At 39.8% G+C, this 20169-nt stretch overlaps 1 protein-coding gene across 34 annotated transcripts in view; it reads left to right on the top strand.

Moving 5' to 3' along the window:
• Positions 1 to 20169, top strand: part of Nrxn3 (neurexin 3) — a 1560627-nt gene that overhangs the window by 305495 nt on the left and 1234963 nt on the right. The window lies entirely within an intron of this gene.

Here is a 20169-nt window from a genome sequence, read left to right as displayed (position 1 = left end):
TAGCATGCAGCTTTGGGGTGGGCTCAGCTACTCCACAACACATTAACTCTTCTCTTGCCTCGTTCTTTGTCCTATGTCCCTGTTATTCTGGGTTAATGCTCTCCCACTGCTAAGTATCAGAGCCAAAGAATCACAGCCTAAGGTCCCTCAAAAGAGCCAAGTTCCCAGGTGACAGGGCTAGTAGGTGAGAGTATACTTCTAGAAGACAAGTGATAAAGTTTCATATCTACTAACTGTATTAATGAAACCACACCAAAAAGAAGCGATTTTGAGTATCCTGCTCAGTGGAACCATACGATGATTCAAAGAGGCAGAGAGCAAGCTAGAGAGAAAAGAAAAGTGTCGTTTCCTCAAATAAATTGTTCCTTCCCTTAAATTCAAGGATTACCTTTGGACTCTCAACAACTCATCCAGCTTCATTCTCTGCTCTTCAACATCTACTTCAAATTTTGCTTTTAAAACATTCTATCTAGCACATTCACAGATCATTTCCTGCATAGCAGGCACTATAGAATGGATATAGATGAATCACGAAGACTCCATTTTGTAGCTTTGTCCTTCAAAGCCATGGTGTGGCACCTGGCATGTCATAGACATAACTAATTGTGACCACTGTCAGCATCATTTAATAATTTACACTAAATATTTCATCAAGGGGCAAAGATTTCAGAGATTCAGAAAGCCCTTGGAAACAATGATTGTTCTTTGATTCTTATACTTTTTCCCCTTTTCTTTCTTTCCTATATCATAAAGTTGGTCCATTCCGAGACAAAATGACAAAATACAGTTGTAATAACCTTTTAATTTTAATATCTAAGACACCACTGGCTGCTAACGTAAAACTTCATTGCAAGTTATTCACTGAAGTGAGAATTGATATTAATTCACACTACAGTATAGGCAAGTGACTTAGTGGTAGAACTCCAGGTGAGAGGCTTATGGTTCTCTTATCTCATTTGAAATTTTGATCAGGAGCGGCTCTGTCTTTAGACTTATATGGAACCAATGCCAAAACTTTATGGTATTTGGGATTTTCGTGTGTGCCTGCCCATGAGTACACACACATGCTCATGTATGCAAGTACATATGCATCTATATGTACTTGCTTATGAAGATCAAAGGTCAACTTTAGGTGTCCTTTCTTGAACACCATTCATCTTGTCTTTGAGAAAAGACCTCTCATTGGCCTGGAACCCACTAAGTGAGATAATCTGGCTGGCCATCCAGTGAGTCCCATGTCTCTGCCTGTCAAGAACTAGGATTAGAAGCATGTACCCCCATGTCCAGCTTCTTTAGGTGGGGTCTGGGTACTGAACTAGATACTTATACTTGTGCAGTAGGGATTATTTCCCCAGCCCATGTCTGAGATTTTCCTTGATACTCTGAAACAATAGTAAGAAGGAATCGCTAGATGAAACCATGTCAGTAATATTGTTGAAGTTGGGCAATAGACTTATGGTAGCCCCTATATCACTGGAGGAATACTGAGAATTCAACTCCTGGATTTATGCGGGTTCTAGGGACTCAAACTCAGGTCCTTACACTTGCAATGAAAACATTACCCACTGAGCCATCTCCCTAGTTTACAACACTTTCTAGAGAACATTAATTAGAGATGCTGCTTGCTTTCTAGGGTCTGTGAGCCTCTTTCTAGGAGGTTGGTTTGTGGTTGGGGTATGTGTGCGCATTGTTTTTCTTTTTTATTAGTCTGTTGATATTTAGGCAATAAAGACAGTTACATCTGGGAATAATCTTGAACAGCAGAAGAGGGTCCATTAATGGGACTAGGTTTGTTGAACCCTGCTAATGAGAGTATGGCCTTTCTGATGAGAGAATTTTCTAATGGAACAGAAGAGAAAACAAGATTATAAGGTAAGCCTTCACAATGGACTCTTGTTAACTCTGATACAGATATTTGATACTCTTGCATGTACCTGTGAGCATCTGTCTGTGAGCTTTGTAGTCTTGTCTATGAGAAGATGTTGTCAGAGGCTATGATCATCAGGTTTCATCACTGACTTGGATAAAGTAAGGCCACACAAATGAGAGAGAATTTGGTTATAGTCAAGATAAGAACTGCTTGTGGGACATTCAGATTCTCTTTCATTGACTGAATGGCTAAAGAATGTGTGTAGGTAAATCTTGAAGTTACAGGAAAAGTGATTCCAAATCTGGATGGAGCCAATATGAATTTATAGGCTTTACAGATGTAACTAAGGGTGGGCTGAAGACTGAGTTTCTCCATTTGGTTCAGTTTTGATGATCTTCTATTTCTAGTCGCTGCTCTGGTCTGTGTAACTTTCTGAATATACCCAACACTGCCTGGCTTTAGATCTGTGGTGTGAAGTCTCTCCATCATTAAAATATTCAAATTTCTGTTGCTCTGATTTTCTAAATGACATTTTCCCCATGTAGAATCTGGATGATATTTTTGGAGCATGATTTTATATCACTTCCAATTACATTCTGAAGAAATCCTTTTGATATTCACATACCTGTTATTCTAGGTTTTGGGATAGGTCATTGCAGACTTCATGGATGTTCAGCACACAGGCTATTCTTGGCATTATGTATTTACTTCTGGGATAGGTTAATTCAAGAAAAGCAAGAAGCTTATTTGTTTGGTAGATACCTGTCATTTTTGTTTAACAAAACAATCCTTAAAATTTAAATGTAAAGAATAATGCCTTGATGGATATTTGGCAGTTATTTTTCCAATATTTGAAATCGGAGAGAACACAGGTAAGTACATACATCTATTTCATGGATCCCCTGTTTACTTCAAGAGGGATATTAGTTTCCTGGGCTTCTATACAAAAACACCACAGACCAGGGAACCAAAGCAGTGACAATCAATTTCCTCATCATTCTGGAAGCCATAGGCTCAAGGCCAAGGATTAGATGGGTTGAGTTTTCTTCTTGGCTTGAAAGAGAACATTTTTACTTCATGTTCTCACGTGTTCATTCTTCTATACACATATCCCTAGTCTCTGTGTCCAAATCTCCTTTTCTAAAAATACTATTTGATTAGTGTCTTATTATCTTCTATTGCTGTGAAGAGGCACTATGACCACAACAACTACTATAAGAGAAAGTATCTAACTGGGTTTGCTTGCATTCAGAAGTTTAGTCGGTTATCATCATGGTGTAATTCTTGATGGCATGCAGGCAGACATGGTAATGGAGAGGTAACTGAGAGTTCTACATCCAAATTGGTAGACAACAGGAAGAGAGAGACACTGGGTCTGGCTTGAGCATTTGAGAACCCTAAAGCCTTCTCCCAGTGACATACTTCCTCCAACAAGGCCACATCTACTCCAACAAAGCACACCTCCCAATCCTTATCAAGTAGCAATTCCTAATGACTAAACATCCAAATACGTGAGCCTATGGGGTCCATTCCTATTCAAACCAACACAATTAGGGAATGTTTGAATGTCTCCATTTTAATGAGCTTACTCCTTTAAAGTCCTTATCTCCACATACTGTTGCATTCTGGGGATTATGACATAGAAAGGTGGAGGTAGGCACAAGTTAGCCTGTTGGGTTATGCATATCTTAGTTACAAAGAAAGATAAGAATGGAGCTGGCCATTGTTCTTGACTTCTCAACAGTCCTCATTGTCCGCTATGTTCAGTGAGTCCAGTTTTATCCCATGCTTTTTCAGACCCAGTCCAGCTGGCCTTGGTGAGTTCCCAAAAGAACATCCCCATTGTCTCAGTATGTGGGTGCACCCCTCATGGCCCTGAGTTCCTTGCTCATGCTCTCTCTCCTTCTGCTCCTGGTTTGGACCTTGGGGTTGTAGTCTGGTGCTCCAATATGGGACTCTGTCTCTGTCTGCTGAGAAGTCAAGAACAATGGCACTGGGTTTTGATCCTACTGCACATACTAGCTTTGTGGGAGCCTAGGCTGTTTGGATGTTCACCTTAATAGACCTGGAAAAAGGTGGAAGGTCCTTGGACTCCCCACAGGGCAGGAAACCCTGACTGCTCTTAGGGCTGATGAGAGAGGGGGAGTTGATTGGGGGATGGGGAGGGATATGGGAGGCGGTGGCGGGGAAGAGACAGAAATCTTTAATAAAAAATAAATTAATAATAATAAAAAGAATAAAGCTGGCAAGATGGGTCGGTGGTTAACAGCACTCTCTCATTTACATATGATGTGGGTTTTATTACTGGCATCCACATGGTGGCTTACAACTGTCTGTAACTTCAGTTCCAGAGGATAGATGTCTTCTTCTGGCCTCTTTGGGCACCAGGCATACATGGAGTGTGTAGGCATATATGCCAACAGAAAACCCATATATGCAAAAAGAGAAAGAAAAATAAAGAAAGAAGTTTATCTCCATGGTCTGAAACTCTGCTTTGAATTCTAGAGACCTCTTTGAAAATCTACATTTAGCTTTCTTTGTGATAGTTGAGAAAGTAGAGAAGGATTTCACAATGATGGAAAAATCACCAGCTAAAGGAATCGTGGATCTGTAAATTTATCTTTGTGTTATAGAGGACAACAAGGTTATCATGGTAAACAAATTTTGAAGGGATCAATGGGAAGTAAGATGAGTGAGTCCACAGTTGAAGGAAAGTTGTCATGTTGGGTAGAGGGATGGGAAATATATAAAGAAGATAAGGAAGATGGGGAGAGTAAGGAAGAGAAGGAAGAAGAGAGGAAACAATGCGAGAAAAAAGGGAGGGAGATGAAGAGAGGAGGATACAATGACAAGGGAGTGAAGGGGAGGGCAAAGCAGGGAAGAATGGGGTAATGAAAGAGGGTGGAGACCAAGGAAGGAGTAGGGAAGAGAGAAGCTGGTATCACCAGCACATGTCCTGGGTTGAAAACAAGTTTTGAATTTGGCCTACTCTTAGGAGATTCAGATCAGGAAGAGACAAGTAGCTGAAGTGACTGGATAAGAGAGATACAAGTGAGATTGGCAAATAAATGGCGGCCCTAGAAAGAGAAGGCTTGGGTGTTGAGGTTTGGGGTAGAGAGCTGAGACGTGCAATACCAATAAGCACAGATATGTGTACAGGCCGAAAGTGTCTGTCTCTGGGGACTGTGATGACAAGAGCCTGTGTGTGCCACTGGTTACTGTGAGCGAGAAACTCATTACTGTGAATGTGAACTCACTCAATCTCTAAGCAATCTAGCTCAGAACCCAAAGCTCTTGTTTGCTGCCAGGCCATGCGTCTCCTCTCTGCTTCTCTGATATGTTCTCGACATGAAACCTGGTACTGTCACTCTTGCCAAAGTGCTTAACACTTAGCTGTAACTTTCTCGAACTTCTGAGAGGGGAACAGATTGGTAAATGTGAATGCGTGCATTAGGGAGTGATGTGAAAGTATTCTTCACTTTGGGGGACAAACCCATAGGATGTTTCTGTGTTTTCTGTGGGCCTGATGATTTTCTTCCAGAAAAAACTTCTGCCTCTAACTTCCAATAAGCTCAGGCGGCACTCTAGCATGGTGTGGCTTCATCCTGTCTCAGAAGGGAATGCATTTCCCTCTTCTCCCAAGCAAAACGAATTATGTTGGCAGATAAATAGGTGAGAAGATCCATGAGACAGTGAGATTTTGGAAGCCTGGGCAAGTAGGTGTCAGTATTAGGCTGAGCTCGAATGGTTCATGTGAGGCCAGGGGTTAAAGGAAAACTGGAGTGAGAAGGTCCATTCATGTCCGTCAGGAGGGAGGAGGTGACACATAAAAGCAATTTCTAAAATGGCACAAAGCTTTCTGTTTGCTGAAGCCAGGGAATGTTAAAATCTCCGAATAAGCCTGTTTAATTATTTGACAACTTGTCTGGCTTAACTGAGCCTCATATATGTGAAGTTATCTCCTGTAACTGTAGTTCAGAGTAGGCCACCCATGAGTGCTAGAGTGTTATTATTATTTGAAGGATTTGGACTTGATGCAGATATTTTTCTAAAAGTTATTAATAATAGTGGTCTTGTAAAATTTGTAATTTTTTAGACTTTATTTCCATAATAACCAATCTCATGGGCAACTAAGCTTTTTTTTTTACCATTCGATACAGCCCACTGGGATGAAGCCTAGGAAGCATGCAACCTTTAAGTATACAAAGGGGAGACTGTAATCAAGAGTCTCACATATGGATAGGACCACACTAACAAAGCAGCAGCAGCATGTTTCATGGCTCTTTAGAGATTTCAGATATTTTTTTTTTTCCATTGGATTTTCTTTTCAAAGTCAGCCAGTGCTGACTTGGAACTCTTGATCCCCCCATCCCCCAATCCAGTGCTGGAATTACAGGAATGTATCCCTACTTTTGACTCTTACTGCAATTATAATACAAAGAGAGCCCTGAGGCAGACAGGCAAGGGGACTTGCCCCAGATCACACAGCTATAATTTTTACATGCTGGTCTTTGTTTCCTGCACACACTCAACCCATAGCAATTGTAGGCTACCCTTCTGTCCTCTTTGAAACTTGCTCTGCCAGGCTTGCCTAATTCTGCAAGCCATTTGACTTATTCAGAGAAGAGCTACACTGCTGGTTCTCCTTGGGATTCCTCCTTTGGGCCTGGCAGGATCTCTGGGGCAGGGAGAATTACAAGGAGGAAAGGATGCTTTCAAGCTGGGCTCCCTGGAAAGTGTGAGGATGGCATGTGTTGGTCCACTGGCCCCAGCTGCCGGATGATGGGAATTGGGATCAGCTGTGACCTAATTATGAGTCTGGTAAACCTGCATTGTGCCCTTCATTTTCCAGCTCATTGACCACCCAGAGGGGAAAAATGGATGAGATTCTGGTCAAGTCCTTCCTGCCACTACCATGTGGCCAAGGTCACAGGCCAACGATATTCACAGGGAGTTTTGGGGGGAGGTCTTTGTTGTCCTCTCTGAATGGAGTGGGCTCGCAACAAAGCAGGAGAAAAGGAGAATTAGCAGATACCCTCGCAGAAGCTCAATGGGATTGGAATGTCATCTCACATCCATTGTAGATCAGGAATTTCTGATTTGGCATTCTGTGATTATTCAAATTAGTATGGGCTGCTCTCAGTAATTACACGTATGCAGATGCATATGCATGAAAGTACCCATTTCAGGTATATATCGTGCATTTCATGACTCTTTGTTGTCAAAGGCTGCTTAAACTGCGCTGAGAATGCAGTTTTGTACTGCTGAGAGCCCAACTCGATGTTCTGAAACCAAACCCATCATCTCTGCATTAGACAGATAAGTGTTATCGACACTGCTTTTTCCTGTTGAAAGGTAGAACCCGCAACCACCAAGTGGTGTCTGCACTTTAGAGTTGGAACAGTGTCTAAAAGTTTTCCTCCTTACTATTTTTTTTAAGTCCTATTTGGGGAGCCCTACAGCCAGCATAGAAACTGATACTTGGAAGCAGACATGCATAGACTCAGCTCCTCCCTGGACAAACTTTTGGGCCAGCATTGACTCTACTCAGCAGACTAACACTATTAGCCTCTGTTTTCTTATGAGTGAAAATTGGGGATTAATAATAATAATAATATGCCAAGATTATTCTATAGTTAAGATTAAATGAGATACCATATGTGATGTGCGTTAAAGGCTTGCCACACAGAACAGATCATGTAAAGAAAGATTCCACCCATCTCACAGTTTTCCAAGGTATAGGGTAATGAAATAGCTGTGGAGTAACAGAATAACTTAGTTTATAATGTCTGGAGTTTGGGATTCACTTTTCCTACTGAACTGTCAAGATTTTGTTAACTAAGAATATTTTTAAAAGGATTTCTATTGATTGATGTCCTTTTATAAAATAATTGAGCAAATTAACCTACCTCAGCAGGATATGTGAAAATAATATTAAATACATACTTCCTGCCATAAGTACTTTGATAGGACTAGGCATTATTTTGGAGTATATTAGTTTTAGCATTGGTGCAGTGTAAAATTAATAAGAACCAAAGTCAAATTCCCCAACACAAAATAAAAATTGCCTTTCACACACAAAGGAACACCACTTCTACCCCCACCCCCACCCCAGTAATAGCGGCTTACCAACACACAACTACTCTAACAAGAGCTCTCAGACATAAAAACCAAGTTGAGTGGATGAACACAGATGAGGTTAAGACCTCTAATATGCCACCTATGTGGCCCTCCATTGTTGATTTAGGCATAAATCCAAGAGCTCTGTAATCAGCAATAAGCGCAAACATTGAAATATCATCTCAGAGTTTCAATAATGTATTAATGTGCAGGTATGACTTTGCCATGCATAAAGACTGGTCTAGAAATGTTCTATGAGCACACCCATGGTAACGAATACACTTCAGACCCATTAACTGCAGGTCCATGCACATCTTTAGCCAGTTCTCATAATTTATATAACTCTTCAGAGGGAATTGCCTTCTTAGATTATGCTCCCAGAGCCAAAAGTGAACAGAGACTCTTTAAATGTTGGACATGTTCTTCCTAGCATGCTATGCATCTTGTGTCCTAATGTTGCCTCCAGCCACTCGAAGGTTTACAGGGTGTTTTCAGACAAGAATAACTTAGCAGTAAGGAGAAATTACAAACACATTTTATCTTTAGATCACTCTCTTTGGGAGGAGGTGATGCTATTCAACAGATTTATCTTTATGTAGAGGATCATATCTGAGAAGGGGAGAGATTTGGCACTTAGAGGTAAAATGACTTTGGGATGTTGTAAAATGTAATTTAAAAAAATCCCAGATATACTTACCTCATTCATTACAAATTGAGAGGCAATTTTTATAAACAAACATTAAAACTGTTTCCCCAACAAAACAGCCTTACTGAATATCTGGATTTTCTGTCTCAGAATTTAAGGTCAATTTCAGCACAGACCAAAGAAAGGTGTTGAGACAGCTTTTCTGTCTGTGAATCTGCCCTTTCTTAGACGTGAGATGTCTAAAAGCAAGAAGATAGAAGCTGATGTCTTTCCTGTATACTCTTCTAAGGAATGGAACTCAACATTTTTATTTATTAGAGATGGCTATTGTGAAAAAAAAACTGTTGCCAGAAGAGATACTTGACACAAACGTGGAAAATTAGTTCCCAATGACAGCAGCAGTTCCTTTTATTAGATTGTGCTTTCTGAGATATCATTATCTTAGAAAATGGTAATCACTCCCCCCACCCCCATTTTCAGAGCTGTTTCTATATATACCCTACACAGGGACTTGGGATGGAGTTTTAATTTCAATTGGAAGCCAAGGTCAGAAAGCAAGGTACTTATGTTCTAAATACATGTGAGTCTATAGCTAGTCTACTTGGGTGCTTGGACAAAGGGGCTGAGGTCACAATGGCTTTAAAAAAAAACCTTTACAGAGATGTTTTATTTTCCTGATGTTTTTCCAACTTAGTATCTGACTCTTTATCATTGAGGTTGCAGAGGTGAAGGGTTTATCTGGAACTTGAAGTAACTGAGTTGCAGTAAGAGGCAGCAGAATGGGTGGCCTTAGTCATGGAGATTATTTGCAGCCCTGAAAACTAATCAACCTCTAGATGATTTATATCTAATTCTTTCCCAACCCAATAAAACATGTGGGTCCTGCTCAGAGATGCAGATAGAGCTATCTCCAGACTACTTACAGTATGTATTTATTATGAAGTGCATGAATAAATCACCACTTAAACACAGCAAATGCAGTGTTATTAAAAATTAACAGAGACTCTGTTGTTTCTTGACCCCATCATTTTCCCTTTACTGAAACAACATTCTGGAAAACTACCTAATAGCTAGAGATATCTCTGCAGGCAAGCTGTATTTTACTAATTCCTTAGCATAATCAGGCTGGCCTCTTTGGAGATGACCCACTTCTGAGTAACCATTCAGAAGTGAATGAAGAATGGGTTGATCCATTGGCAATGGAAGCATTGGCCTAGTAAGATTCTCTTTAGAAGGTCATACATCTTTTCTGAAGCCTGGCATGTCCTGATGAAAGAATTCTTACTCTTTCCCTCTGCAGTCACTCTATGTTTTGTTAAATAGTATGTACCCATATGTTTATAACTGTGTATATGGATATTATATATGTGTTATGTTCTGAACATACAACCTATTGTCATTTGCCAATTAAAATTCAGAAAGCTAAAAAGAAGGAAAAGAAATCTGATAAATGATGGTAAATAGTGTGTCAAAAGAAGAAACTGAGCAGAGTAAGGGGATGGAGATGAGAACATTACGTTGATACTTGTGAAGATACGCCCGTGTGTGCAGAAGGGAACAAATACAAATGAGCATTAACCACTGGGAACCAGAGGGCAGAGGACCCTTTGGACTGCTGAAGGAACTTTAGGTTTATTCTGAAGTAAATGGGAAACTCTGCAAATGAATAATGTGAACTGACTTCAATTTAAAGATGTTTGCATTGCCTTCTGTACCCTTAATGTGCCAAGAACAATTTTGTTGCTCTGTGATTCCGGTTTCCTACGTGTTCTTATGTCACCATTTCCTGCAAACCCATGGTCATACCGAATTAGTGGCTATTTATTCCTGGTGAGGGACTGTAGCACTTCACTCTGAACTCCTTGATTCCAAGATTTCACCAGAGAATTGTATTTTCCCTGTAAGTGTTTGGTGTCTCAGAAAAGAACAATGCACAAAGAGTAACACATTTCCCCGGAGTACAAGGTTTGAATACCTTTTCATTATTTCCAGTCAATAAAGCCATAAACATGAGTGGTTATGTAATTATGCAATCACACTGTGGGGTCAGAGACCTCATTACCCCTTCATGGATAAATCTGCCTTGTCAAATTTCCATGATCCTCTTTAAGATCACACAGTCCCATCACCAACATAATGAAAGAAGCCGCAGCTCCAGTCATTGAGGAATGGTATTGATTTGTAAGATGTAAGAAGAAAGAAATGATAAGTTACTAATGTCCTCACTATTCTGGAAATAGACACCACATTTTATCTGCCACCTGGTTTCCTGTTATAACTCTGCATATCTCCATCAATCCATTTATCCATTCATTCACCCACCCATTCATTCACCTATCTCTCTACCCATCCATCCATCTACCCACCTATATATCTATCTATTCACCTGTCCATCTATTCATTCAAACTTCTATTTATTAACCAGGCATCCCACTGGGAAGAAATATAATTCATGGTTAGTATGAACTATATATGTAGTCTCAGACTGAAATTAAATCTTGTTCATTTTTTAATGTCATGTTTTGGTGTTTGAGCCTCATTTTCCTTTGTAGCATGAGAATAACCAAACCTGTCACAGAGTTGTTTAGGAGGATCACCAGGTTAACTGATGCCATGTCTCTTCCTTTTGTCCCAGAGGAATGGTTTAAGTCATTTGAGTTTGCATTTGATCACCTGTCCTTTAAGATTTTCATGAGTTCACTTCTTCCTAGCTCATCCAGCATCCCTTTGAGAACATGCTAACTTATAAGAGCATCTCTCTCCCTATATCTCTGCCTCTCTTTCTTTCCCTTTCTCAGTGGAAGGCTGTAGGCATGGCATCTAAGACTGAGATTGGCACAGGAACAATGCCCAGTATGCATTTTAGAGCAGGAATGTAAATCCCCTGCCCTTGAAGTATTTCAGTGTATCTGTAGAAGGCCAATGCCAGATGGGAGTGTCACTTGGCACCCAGCCAAGGACAGAGAGCAGTGGGAGGACAATGAGCATAGGCAGTGGAGATGATCCTCCATCTGCATCAGTTGGCCAGACAGTGAAAGGGATTACTTTCTATGGCAGGCTCTTTTGTTCCATGGTGTGGTTGTGTCTTGGTGTCAATGACTTGTCCAATATTTCCGTGATCCTGTCTTGATGGATGGGCCAGGCAAGTGGGATCATTTCTGTGTTCCAGAAAAGGTTTAACCTAGGGCAGACAGACTATGTTTTGTTTTACGCTAGGGTATGTCTGATAGCCTCTCAATTTTGTTTCTCTGTACACCTGACAAGGGTTAAGAGCAATTAATGTTTGGCTTTTAAGACTTGGAACTTTATTAGATAAGGTAGCAATGCCTACATTTAAAGTGGCTTTACCTCATTTTATTGAAAAGGGAGTGGAAAGCCTTGAGACACACGTCAAATGTAATGGGATAATCACAGATGTAGTTTATGTGGGGATGGAATACAAGGGACTCTGGAACCAGGCTACCTGGGATAAAAATCACCGCTCTATTGTTTGTGCACCACGTAGCCTTGTGCAATATTGCTAGCTTCTTTGTACCTTCATTTTATTGCTATAATGCAGTTATGATTATAGCTTACCTTATTGAAAATTTAGAGGATTAAATGAGATGATGTATTTAAAGTGTTTAAGTTCTCGGTTTATAATAAGTATTCAGTAAGTGCTAGCTATTACTTTTCTTCCTCCTTTATTTTTTTCTGCTGGAGCTGCTTCTATTTGGAATGATATTATCCAGATACAATTAGATAATGACTGTGAAGGTATATAATTATCCAGCACAGATATGCTGGACAAATGTTGATTTTCCTTCATAAGGGCCTCCAAAGTTCATATCTGAAGTCTTTGGAACTTGTTCATCATTTTTAAAACCAAGCATATTAGAAGATACATTTGTAGTACGGTGTCACTTGTACAGCCTGTAAGAAATGAAGATATTCTGCAGAGATATTTGTGGCTTCCAATCTGAAAATCAGACCATTGAATCAAAGACCCCAAAGAAATGGGAATTTCTCTAGGAATTTCAATTCTAGGGGGGGGGGTATTAAAACACCAGTCAGAGGATGCTGTCCTTGTAAGAGATTTTACAAAGTTCTTCTAACTTGTCAGATCACCTTCAAAGATGAGATTGAATCCCAGATGCTGATGAGTCAGTAGTGAATGGGAACACTCTTAGATCAGAAATAGGTTTTCTATTTAAACCTTAATCTTACTTCAGAACCCCAAAGACTGACTTGGGAGTGGGTGGCTGGATTGTGTATGGATTGTGACCTTGTGTTATCTATGTTTTTCTGTTTGATGTATTACAACTATAACAGCATCATATGATGATTTATTATATTATAGTTTCTGAGAACCGAGTCTAGACACAGCTTAAATGTGTCCCGTACTTTAGGAATTTGTACCAACTGTGCTAGAGATTTCAGCCCTGACAAAGTGTACTCTGAAAGCTTGCTTGGAGAAGAATTTTCTCCTATGCCCCATGACTGTCAGTACTCTGGAGTTCCTAGAGTGATGTTAAACTCAAGGGCTTATTTACTATCTAGAGGATGTGTCATAAGGATGTGCACCTACGCCCTTGCCTTGCTGGCATAATTCGTGGGTGAGAGGGGACTGTAAGAACATGGAAGTTACCTCCTTACATAACATAACATCTTCACAGAAGTATCAGCCCACCATATTTACTATACCCAAGTAGTAAGAACGAAATCTCGGATTATCCCACCCTCTCCAAAGGAGGGTGTGATGCAAGATTGCCACTATCCAAGGGACAACGGGACTACTGGGAACTCTCTTAATTAGTCTAACATGCCTAGTCCTTTTGTTGATTGTCTTTTAGATCTTCTTAAATTCTCCCACCTCCCTTCCTCTTCTTCTCCCCATCTCCCTACTTCCTCCTTCTCTCTTTTATTTATTCTTTCCTTTATATCTTAGTCCAGAGAGTTCCGTTCATCAGAGCACATGTAAGTGACACATCTGTCTGTCTGTTATCCAGCACAATTCTGGATAGGTTTTCTACAAAATTCTCTTTACATTATTTTTCTGTTCCTGCCTTTCCAACAATGAACATTGTAACTTTGGGGATACAGCCCCTGGAAAGCAGATGGGTCTAAGTTTCTTTTTGTCCTCAGCCTCTCTGTTAGTGGTGAGTGATGTGGAAGTCAGTGCTGGAAGGTGATGCCAGGGAGCTACTGTTTAGAGAAACAGTTTGTAGGAGGAAGCTGCATTCTACAGTGAAAGAAAGTAAGGTCACTTAGCCTCTAATTTACATGTTTTATGAATGTGGGTAGCTGGACTTTTAGTCCCCCTTCACACATGTGTGAAATGAAATGAGAGCACAGGGTTGTATATTTTGAGCATTCATAAAGACATTCCCCACCCTCCTTTAGGATCCCAAGAGAAGGCAAGCTACAATGGCTGCATGTTAATGGAGGTATCAGTAAAGCTCTTTTCTAATTGTTTCCCATCCCATAGTTCTAGCAAAGGCTATTCAAACAGAAAGAGGCTTCATTTACTCCTGTTATTTATTCAGTAAACAATTTTGATCATGTTCTGTGCCCTAGTCCTTGCACTAGGTGATGAGGTTACAATAAGTTATAGCCCTAAGTTTCAATTACTTATTTGCTCAAACATTATCTTCTAAATCTTTATTCTGTTCCCCATATATTGTCAATGATCAGAGTAGGTAGCTCTCCTTTTAGTCCTCTGAGAGGTCAGAGCATAGCAGCAAATGAAGATGTGCAGTTTCTTTGGTTGTTTTAGCCCTGGCTTATTATCTTTCTAGTTCTTTTACTTATTATATGCCAAATTTCAGGGCTTGGAGAATTAGCTTAGTGGTATAGAACAACCACAGGGACTTAGTTTCTATCCCTAATACCAACAGGAAAAAAAAGGAAAGCACATGTCTCTAGAGGCAGGTTGTATTGTTTATCTGTATCTACAGAACAAATTACCCAAAAGGCTTAACCATTGAAAACAACAGCTTATGATATCTCAGTTTCTATTGGTTAGAAACTTAGGCATGCCCTAGGTGTGCCTTCTGACTTAGCGGCTCTTACAAAGGTCTAATCAAGGGGTCACTCAGACTGTAGTCACCCCGGGAGTTCACTGGGAAGGAACTCGCTCTTGTGGTTGTTGATAATCTTTGGTTCCTTGTTAGCTGTTGAGCTTCAAGCTCTGGTTTCTCCTTGATATGTATGGCACTTGTATTTTCTTGCCTCTTGGTCACCTCTGTAGAACACTTCCTGACATGGTGGGTTTGTTTATAAGAAGACTGAGAGAACAAGACCAAAAATGTAAGTTATAGTCTTTTGTAACCTAAAGTGAGAAGTTGTGACCCACCATTTTTATTGTAGTTTACTCGTTGAGAGCAGTCTCCAGGAACCTGGAAAAGACTCACTTGGTATGAATATTATGAGGTAGGGATCGTTGGGGAGGGTATTTGCCATAGTCAGGGTGACATATCAATTCTAAAGAGCATTGATAAAACATTTGAATATAATGTCTTTTCTGTGTGCTAGTCCTGGCTCCCCTTTAGCTGTCAGTCCTTGTCTTATTTTCTGTGTCCTAAATGTAAAGATTGACAGTAAGAAAGGGTTATAGGTTATGGTGATTGAGTTTTCTGTCCTGCCCGGTTCCCACAGTCATTATGTCCTAAAGAAACACACAGAGGTCTCCATTACTTATGAAACTGATTAACCTAGTAGCTCAGACTTCTTATTCACTCTTATAACTTATATTAGCCCACTATTTTTGTCTGTGTTAGCCACGTGGCTCAGTACTTTATTCAGTGAGGCAGTAACAACTTTCTCCTTCTGTGGCTGGGTCATGACTGCAGACTGCACTTTCCTATTCCCAGAATTCTCCTGTTCTCATTGCCCGGCCTTTACTTCCTGCCTGATTGTCCCGCCTGTACTTCCTGCCTGCTGGCTACTGGCCAATCAGCATTTTATTAAAATACAACTGACAGGGTACAAACCATTGTCCCACAGCAAGGTTAGGTATGAAAAGTAAGAAAAATATATATGCAAAGAACAGTGAAGTAGTCTAGAGATAGCACTAGGGAAACAAATAAAAAAATTCCCTGTAGTCTAGAGATCTTTGGTACAGCTGCCAGAAACCCTTATACCTATAAAGTAATGGCAGAACGCTCCATCTCCAAGGACAGCATCAGAGAAGTTCTCCTAAAGAACGATTTGTTCCTTTTCTAATCTTTGCCATTCCCTCATAGGAGACCCCGTGACCATATTTCTCATCTCCTTCACTCAGCATGGAAATGCCCGCCATATTGGGAGCCTAACTGAGAAGCCTCGCCTTTCTCCTGCCACCTGCCCTGCAGTGCTTTAGCTCATGGATTCTGCTTTGTGTTTTGGAAGCAAATCATGTTTAGGATAAATACTACATTACAGTATTAATATATCTGACATACTTGATCTGTAAATTTTATCACATATTGGCAGGGTTGGCTGTCTTTCCGGGAGCCTGGGACAACAGGCCAAGCATGCTAGGCTGTCACAATGCTCTATGTCTGCTCACTGAATGTTGGGCAATCATCTATGAATATTCTTGTCTGTATTTGAATAGTGGTAGCTAAAAGTGCACAAGGGCTTCATCAAATAATTTTACAACTTTTGTTTTAGTAGCAGCATGCTTAACAAAAAAGTCAGCTTACACTGTTAATTTCTCCTATAATTTAAATAGATTCAATTTTACCTCAGTTACTCTGATGTGACATTAACCACTTAGGACAATTGAGAAAAATGGTACCCAAGTTAAATCCCCCATTTGTTCCATTTGTTTTAAGATGGAGTTAGAAATGTCTAACTAACTACCTAAACATGGAGGGTGAGGTGCTGGGCACATGGCTATAAAATTACATAGTCACCTTATACATTTTTGAAATGTGTCCCATTGGAAATATTACTGCAGAATGTTATCCAGAGGCTACCAAAGAGGAATTCTGTGGTCACAGAGTGGTGAACACTTCTGAAGAATGGAGTTTCATGGAAGAGTCTCACTGCAGGAACTCTTACTGCCTTTATGCCAGTTGTCACATTGTTCGCCAAACGGGATAGAAGCCCCAGTTTTCTGTCCTTTGTTGATCTACCCATATTAGTTTGAGACCACTATTCTATGGGGCACATTTTAGAAATCTCTGGTTAGTAACGATACAGGCTTCATATTAGTTTTCTTTCTATTTCTGTGATAAATATTCTGACAATGACTTAAGGGAGAAAGAGTTGACTCTTGGTTTCCAGTCCTGGGGAGATAGAGTCCACCATGACAGGAAAGGCATGGTAGCAGACAGTGAGGGCATGGCAGCAGGATCCCATTGTACCTGCACTCAGGAAGCAGAGAAGAGTAAGTCTGGTCAGGCTATACAACCTCAAAGCCTGCCTCCAGTGATGTACTGTCTCTACCTCCCAAAGCCTTCCTAACCATCCCCAGTAGCAACCCTGTCTGCAAACTTCATACAAACTGAAGCCTATGGGAAACATTCCATATTTGAACTGTAGCGGAGTCAGAAAATGAAGGCTCAGCCATCAGTGAGATAAACAACATCTTGAAAGAACAAACAGAAATTGCCGGTATCTTCTGGTTGTTGTCTGATATTGTCAGGGCTATGTGTGCCTAGCTGGGATGATCATAATTCAGGTAGTTAGTTCTCAAGCTCTGTAGCAGGATACTACTAGTTAGAACCTAGACACAGAGAGCACTTTTTGTTGCATGGTATCCTTAAAGGAGACTTCATTGAGGAAATGATGGTGTCTGTCTCTATGTATTGGGGTCTCAGAAAAATAGGAACTTTTAGCTATTATCCTAGGTAATTCAAATCATTTGTTGAGAGACATATCCTGGGGTTCTGATGACAGATTCTTTGGGTTAAGAAGTACCTTAATGACTGCTTTTTTAGTTAAATGAATTCTCTGATGTGATGACCAAGTGATCCCATTTTTTTGCTAAGCTTTTATTTGATGTTGCATCTTATATGTTTTCTACAGATATGAGCTCAAGTGCTTATCATATACTCTGCTACTAACTCTCTTATTAAGTTTGAAATTTAGTTTCATTATCCCTATTTTAATAGATGTTTAGAGACAGAACTTTAGATAAACCTAATCCTTTGAGGGCCCATAAGCAGGCATTGGCCTTCAGACCCTCCTATTAACAGCTTCTAGGACAAAGACACAATGAATCAGATTTATGTGACTCTGCTCTGGCCTATGTGGAATTCATGTGGATTTAACAAGCATCAGACTATTCCACTACAAATAAAATCATGTGTTGGCAGGTTTTATTGTTGGCCTGTAGAATGAGTCAATACCAAGCAAGCCAATTGAGGGAGAACAATGAAGCATTGATCTCCTAGGCTTTACAAAGTGTGCAGGCAGGTGTCAGTCCATGTAGAAGTACATTTCTAAGATGAGGTGAAGAGGGGAATAGAAAAAGAAAGGAGAATGGTTTGCTTAACTTCTGCAATGAAGCGCTATAGACAGACAAGTGGCATAAGCAATTTCTTGTTTGCACTTGGGCCAAAGACCATTTTTTTTTCTTTCTAACATTTTGGTAAAAGACCCACTGAAAGGACCAGGCTTTTGTGATGATGTCAAAGATTCCAAAAGCAAATGCCTCAAGAGCTTGGCATCTGATGATATTGCGGACAACCTTCTAGGTTGGTCCGAGGTCTTCTCAAGGACACAACATTTCAAAAGTGCACCAGTAATAATTGTGCACTTCAAGGCATCTAAGAGAGTAAGTTGCAGTTGTTTCACTGTGAACAGTAATAATTAAGCAAAATGCTGAATATATTCATTCACTGACTTTGGCAGTCTAAATACACCACAAGATTGATGTGGGATTCCCCTCTGTATGCTGCAAATATGTTTTATTACCAATGGTTTATAAAGAAGCTGCTTTGGCCTATGGTAGGGCAGAATATAGGAAAAAACTAAACTGAATGCAGGGAGAAAGAAGGCAGAGTCAGGCAGATGCCATATAGCTGCCAGAGGAGAAAGACACCAGAACTTACCAGTAAGCCATAGTTTCATGATGATACACAGATTAATAAATACAGGTTAATTTAAATTGTAAGAACTAGTTAATAATAAGCCTGAGCTAATAGGCCAAACAGTGTTGTAATTAATATAGTATCTGTATGCTTATCTGGGTCTGATTGGCCAGAGTATGAAAACATAGTCTCTCTGTCTACACAAGATCATATTATACCCCATAAATGCACAAAATTCTGATCATAATTTCTTTTGATATTTTAGAAAACTGCTCTACTGATATATAATTGATATACAAAGAGTGTCATATATCTACTGGTTTCAATTCGAGTTTGTCAAAAATCTAATACTGTGATGTCATCCTCATAATCACTGACACACACATACACACACAATTTCCAAAACTTCTTGGGTCTTTTGGAGGTAGTAGTTTATCAATACATAGGTTTGTATCTACTCTCCTAGCATGCCCTATTTTAGCAACTAGCAGCAACGTTCTGTGCATCCAGTCACTGAAATTTATTCATTGAACAGAAGTAAGACCGTAGGCCCTTTGTACAATGGCTCCCTAGTTCCACAACCCCATCAAGGGATTCTTGTCTCCTGTAAGTTTTATATTGTTTCCTCTGAGGAGAGACATGTGCTATGTGTCCTTCAAATGATAGAATTCCCTTATTTTAAAAAGCTGAATAATATTCTATTTAGTATATATCCCCAATTATATTTTATCTGTCCATATGTTGATGGCTAATTGGTTTTCTTTCTATATTTTGTTGAATGGACATGGAGGTAGAGTTTTTCTTTAAGATCATGATTTAACTCTTTAAAAATATATACCCAGCAATGATACTTTGGAATCATATGCTAATTTAGTTTTCAGCCTCTGAGGAACCCCTCTACTGTTTTCCACAGGTCCTATAGTACTTTACATGCTTATTGACAGTGTACCAAGAACTGGATACGTGGTAGAGTACTGCTTGTCATGAGTAAGGCCTTGGGTTTGAAACCTCGCACAACAAATCAACCAACCAACCAGCCAAACAAACAAACAAACAAACAACAAGAAACTGTGAAGCTGTGTTCCGGTTTTTCCTTTATATTTTTAATAACAGACTTTCTTCTAGGTATGAGGAGATATTTCATTATAAGTTTATGTTTCCATGATTGACTAATGATGTTGATCATCCTTATATTGAATTTTGAAGTTACATTTATTTAATTTTTTGTATATATGCAATGGTGCATGTGTGGAGGTCAGAGGACAGGTAGGAGTGGATTTGTTTCCTTGCATCATGTGGGATCTGGGAGATTGACCTCAGGTTGTCAGGCATGTCAAGAAACCATATTACCACTGAAACATCTCATCCACCTGATACTGAGCATCTTTTAACACAGATATTATTGATTTCTGTATTTTCTCTGGAGAAACATGTATTCAGATCATTACCATTTTATTATTGAAATTTGGATTTTTTTGCTTTGGTTATTGATTTCCAGCACTTCTTCACATATTTTGTTTTATTTGCATGTA

The sequence above is a fragment of the Chionomys nivalis genome, chromosome 10, assembly GCF_950005125.1.
Source record: "Chionomys nivalis chromosome 10, mChiNiv1.1, whole genome shotgun sequence".
Lineage (NCBI taxonomy): Eukaryota > Metazoa > Chordata > Mammalia > Rodentia > Cricetidae > Chionomys > Chionomys nivalis.
Note: the sequence above shows the minus strand (reverse complement) of the source record. Positions and strands in the feature narration are given on the sequence as shown.